The sequence below is a fragment of the Periophthalmus magnuspinnatus genome, chromosome 5, assembly GCF_009829125.3.
Source record: "Periophthalmus magnuspinnatus isolate fPerMag1 chromosome 5, fPerMag1.2.pri, whole genome shotgun sequence".
Classification (NCBI taxonomy): domain Eukaryota; kingdom Metazoa; phylum Chordata; class Actinopteri; order Gobiiformes; family Gobiidae; genus Periophthalmus; species Periophthalmus magnuspinnatus.
Window position 1 is genome coordinate 9,467,622 of NC_047130.1, and position 6,000 is coordinate 9,473,621.

The window sequence follows — 6,000 nt, forward strand, 5'->3', positions numbered from 1 at the left end:
TTAAATCTGATATCAGTTATGTCTGCTGTAAGTAATCTGATTTATTTCTTACTGTTCACATCTGTGCAGGTTTTTACAAGAAAAAATATTCAAAAAAGACAAACTGAAAGACAACAATGACAGAGAAAATGCTATTTCAAGGGAGTTAGTTTAAAATTCACTGTACTCTTTTTTTATAAAATCATTGAGCAACTGACATATGTCACCATACAATAATATGATTTCATCAGACAAACGAATATGGCTGCTTACCAGGAAAAAACAATAGTATAAGTAAATAAGTTTATTTATTTTTATTTTATGCTTAAAGAGAGGTATTATGCATTGTTTTTAGTTTTCTACCATGTTGTAATGTTACCTCATCAAAAACATGCCTGAAGAGGTTTTAGATGTCATCTGTGCATGTTTGCATATTCGAACAGTTACGGTCAGCTGTAGGATTCTGTGCAACGCTCAGTCCACAAGCCAACGTCACCCCTGCTCCCACACGACATTTCTCCAGAAATATACAAAAACATGATACAAAACTGTACACAGCAACTTGACAAACCTGATGCGATGTGCAGTAGTTTCATTAATGGGATGCACACTGATTGTGTTATAATAGTGCCCTGAAGGGGGAGTGACTTAGCGCAGAGAGTAAGGAGAGGGGAGCATCAGAAACTAAAGTGAAAGTTACAAAACATGTTAATATGTCAAAACAATAAAAGGTGATCTAAAGACCCTAAACATAAGTAAAATACCCTCTTTAAACAAAACTGACTGAGAATCCATATGTGAAGCACTAAACTGTTAATCTGAGATGAGAAATCATTTTTTGTCCAAAATGATGAATGACAAATGAGCTCATTCGTTTCATATGCATCATTGAAATAAACAAATCTGATTGGACGAACATGGCTTGAGGCACGAAGGAGGAAGTAGGGACCAGACGTATACATCACTCTGTATAAAAAATACTGAGAGATATCACTCTGGACTTGCCAGATAACATCCTTCCAGGACACAACACCGTTAAAATAAAACAAAAAGGACATATTTAATTTCGACATTCCCAGTACCCCAAAGGAAATCAAAATGATCATGGGAATCTGGGAGATGAATGATATTTCTGAAAATAAATTATTTAGAGTGAAGTCACTGAATGAATGGCCAATTATTCATTCCAAGCTCTGTTGACGTACAGCTTAAAGGGCCTGTCCCTGATTTTTCCATGCATTTGAGTAAATTTCATCTTGCCCCAGTACAGATATATTGTATAAGCAGCAGTTAATATCAAAATGAACGGCCGTGTAATGCCTGCATCTAATTATAAAACATTGTATTGTCCGAGAACAAGGAGTGCGGTTAGTATGCCAGTTGTTGTTAGGATTACTTTGACCGCAATACTCCGCTACGGCCTCTGAAAGTAGTGAAAAGTGCTTATAAGCTCATCGTGGTGAATAATTAGGATGTTCAGACTGCATAAGGTAAGTGAGGAAGAACTTTGCACCACTGCAAACTGTTTAAAATGAACTAGTTCTGTTTTTTGTTTTTTTTTTTGACATTTTTAAGTCAGTAAAAATCAGTAAAAAGGCATTAAAGGACAAGTTCATAATTTTGACACACATAAAAGAGTTGAGAAAGAAAAGTCCCTCCTCGGGGCTGTGTGAAAGGAGCTCAAGTCATTTGATTTATGTTCATACAGTAATTGCTTAATTTATATCAGAAGATTTAGTCTTATCCTAAATCTGTGTAATATATTATTTATATGGATGTGAGCTTTCTTTTAGATTTGTTAAAAATGCACTATGTAACTTTTCTGTTTAGGGGTCTGCCAACTTCTTGTCTTCATGGAGATGTTATTGCTTTACTTAAATGCTTCACAAAACAGCATTAAAGATAGATTCAGTTACAATTATAGATAAAAAATAGTAATAATAAAAAACAAGCATTGTTACTAGTTGTCTGGTTGTTTCCCCTCAGATCTGACCTGTAACTTGGCCTGGAGACACCTCGTTTCCATAGAGCTTAATAAGTTTAATGCCATACCGTGAAGTATTTTAGGTAAAGCAATAACCTCTCCATGGAGACATACAGGTGAGTGACACCATCAGAAAAGTCACATATGCAACTGTAAGTAATTCATGTATTTGTTTCCCAACTGGTAAAATGGATCCAATTATTAAATATTTTTTATGACACATTTTTCCAAGCCAACTCTTAGCCTCTCCAAACTGAACACAAATGTATATAACTTAAACTCTACAAAAATATAAAATGGGTTATGGATTAAAAAGCTAAATGTATAATTTTATAATTGGTATAGTATATATACACTATACACGATATAGTATATTGTGGTATAATAACCAACTCCAGTGTAATATTAATAATGCAATAGGCAGTAGTTCCTTAACTTTTTAGAGTCACGAACCCCCTGAGACTTTAGATGATCAGTCATGCACCAGCCCCAGCTCCACTTGAAGACAATGTCTAGGAATGCTGTACACATCAAACATTGCAAAATACTGATTTTTGATTATATTAAAGCATATGCATCACATTTAAAACTTTTTTCTAAACTCTGCTTATGTACCCCCTGAGGTCTTTGTGCATACCCCTTGGGGTACTTGCACCACAGTTTGGGAACCACTAAAAGTATTGTGCCTCTATGGGGTCTAATGAAATCAGCAAACCTGGAGTATGAACTTGTACACTCTGCCATGTGATTCTTGTAATATTCCGCAAGTGATTAGCCTATTTCATTATTTCACTTTCATAATGATCACATGATAAATGTGACAGCAAATCTAATCACGATTCTACCCTAATATTAGCATGATATTGCAATTCAGTGGTAAATGTTGTTATTAAAGTAGCTAGCCTAGCGGTTATGTTCACTAACAACAACAAAACAACAGCTGACACAGAATTAGCACAACAAACTTCACTCTTGTGATTGGCTGGGAGTAACTCCAAAATGCCCTTTGCTAAAAATAGTAACACAATAGAGAGAATACAAACTGTATAGTTCTGTCACAGTTGCCACCACTTCCACTTGTGGTCATTCAACATTTATGCCAACAATGCAAAAAAATCAAATTCACACAATAAAGGCGCACTATGTAACTTTTCTGGTGGAGGATAAGTCACTTGCTGAGATGTAACTGCTTTGCCTTGAATGTTCCACAGTATGGCATTAAGCAACTCTTTTAAATACATTGAAAAACATACATTCTTATTAAGAGCATTTCCACAGATCTGACCTGCAGCATCACCTGCTTCTCTCCATGGAGATATAGAAGTTTAATGTCATACTATGCAACATTCCAGGCAAAGCGCTAACATCTCCACGGAGACAAGCAGGCGGCAAACTCCCTACCAGAAAAGTTACATAGTATACCTTTAATAAAGCAAATGCACCAAGTCTGAAGTTCAAGGCCTTGTACATAGATTAAAATATATAGGCGAAGCTTTTAAAGATTGTTATCTTTTACTATGTAGCAAACATAACTATGAAGGAGGGGCGGCATGAATGGGTGAATTGCCTAAGCTCTGAATCCAACAGGTGATACAGCGAAGCCAAACAAAAAAATGAAATAAAAACAAAGAAGAAAGAAAATAAATAATAATAATAAACCAAAATAATGATTAAAAAACAAAATAGCACTGACATAACTAATACTTTTCCTTTTCAGCGTGTTATGGATGCTTATGGCACAGGTACAAACCTAGTACCGTGACATCATTGTTTTGAAATGATGCAAAGGGAGAAAGTTGGCACATGAACGCATGTAGTTTGCCATAGTATAAGATTGCTATAAGCCAATTCATTAATTCACATAAACTACTCTATAAATTTATCTGAAATTTGTTTTGGACTATTCCAATCAGTCCAACAATCATTTTAAAATCCATTGTCTATTCCAGTGAAGTTACACGCCCTACAGAGAAATTAAAATACATGTTTGCTCACTGTTATGTATTTAAGTTGTGTATTCACGTTTGCTGCAATTAGGCTGTGGCCATATAGTGCAGCTTTTGTCTCTGACCCTTGAGCACTGCACCTGGCCAGGTACAAGTCAAAGAGCCAGTCTACAACCTCCACCATTCACCCCAGCTTCCCTTTGTGCATTTTAATCCAGCTATTTAGCCAATTACCTCACGGAGAAGCTAACACGCTAACAGCCTAGCTCACACCTCTTCTCTTTGACGTTTTGCCTCATAATGATTGCTAGCAGACGCAGGGGCTAACCAACGGCTAGCTCCCCCAACGTTACCCAAGCGGAGCAAGCGAGCCTCCGCCGGATTGCCACAAGTTGGGAGAGCTAGCTTAAAACCAAGTTACCGGCGAACCCAGAGGAACACCGAGCCCGGGAAGAAAAGCACAAAATACACACTCCACAAAGCAGCGGAGAAAACGAGACATTGTGTCCTACTTCACGTTAGCCCAGCCCGCGCTAGCTGCTGCCTGTCTGCGCTAGCGTTGTAATGTCACTGCATCGCTGTTGTGTTGAATGCATTGGGAAAAACAGCGGAGTCCTTACACGTGTGGACAGCGGCTAAAAACTCCTCTCCGAGCCGTCTACCCCGCCGCCAAAAACCCTCCCTCCCCCGGCGGACTGCTCACCTGCTTCGGACACCGGCCAGACATCCCCCCCGGTAAGCCCGAAAAACGCTGGCGCTTTTTATTTCCAAGGACACCAAATCGCCATGACAGTTTTAGAAAAATGCATAAAAAATTAGCGAGCAGCAGAGGTGGGAGGGGAGAGCGAAAGAGAGGGATGGGGAGAGCGGAGACGGAGGAGGAGGGAGGAGGGAGAGCAGCAGTGGAAGTCCGTGCAAAGGCTTTTAATCCACGGAAAGAAGCGAGAGTTCATTCACTCTCCATGCCCGTGACCTGCTTCCCCCGTGTTTATCCATCATCTCCACAAACATATTCAAACTTAAAGAGATAAAATGGCCTCTGTCTGCAGCAGCCCAAAACACAAACAACATTTTTTTTCTTTTTTTTTCATTTGGTGGAAGTTTAGTTCAGTCAGCGCAGCAGCGGCTACACTGAGCGCCACCAGAGAGCTTTTAAATGAGGGAGATGCAGAAAAACAGCGCGCCATGGGAGTCAGTGTAGTGTCAGGGGTGAGAAAGTTACATTTGAGCGTTAAACTGGATCATGAGTAAACCTACAATCTTTAGACACTGAATGTTAATTAGTTTCTTAATATGCATGCAGAGACTACTAAAAAGGGCAGCCGTGACTATTAATTTTGCGCCAGAGAAGAGGATGCAGAGGGTGGAAGGAGGTAGATGATTCATTTAGAAAGAAACAAGTTTGCTGAAAGCATATACGCCCAGCCTATCTGACTGCTTACTGTTTTAAACAACAAATAGGCCTAACAAATTATTAGACCGATAGCCCAGCACTATTGTTTTGATTTTTTCCCTTTATTTTTGTTGCAGGTCCAAAATCACACTACCCAGCTGACATCCATGCAGACATAGCAAAAGCATGTCCTACTCTACCACATAAGGTAAACCTACTGACTAAAGGTCCTGCATGAAAGAAAGGGGTGGCATATAGCATAAACTAGACCTACACTGAATCCAACAGCAATGAGCAGGGCCCAACATGTGAAACAAGCAGGTCAAAAAATACGTTTTCCCAACTGTGTCTCTGAGGATACTTCATTGCATCGTCATATTACAAAACTATAAATTAAAATGATAGATGACCCAAAAAATCACAATTCATACTGAGCAATCATAATTTGTGTTTCATATTTATTTTTGTCATTTTCAAAAACAAATTGAAATGGCTTTTAATATACATTTTCTGAAGATTAACAATGCAGTCTTTTAGTCATGCGATTTACCTCATTTCTTCCTCTAAAACCTGCGCTAGGCTAGACCGCACACTGACAGAGACTGTGAACCTACCAAGCATAATTGATTATTAAAAATATTTGAAATAGAAGGGTTTTATTCTTTGGTGCATGTTCCTCATTGCCTAGGTTGCAGATG

At 38.5% G+C, this 6,000-nt stretch overlaps 1 protein-coding gene across 2 annotated transcripts in view; it reads right to left on the reverse strand.

Annotated features, from left to right (window-relative positions):
- Window positions 1–4,751, reverse strand: part of chd6 (chromodomain helicase DNA binding protein 6) — a 117,834-nt gene extending 113,083 nt beyond the window's left edge. For both annotated transcript variants that reach the window (XM_055222157.1, XM_033966101.2), the window contains exon 1: window positions 4,613–4,751. The gene's annotated coding sequence lies outside the window, so the exon portion shown is untranslated. The remainder of the gene's footprint in view (window positions 1–4,612) is intronic.
- Between the last annotated feature and the right edge of the window lie 1,249 nt (window positions 4,752–6,000).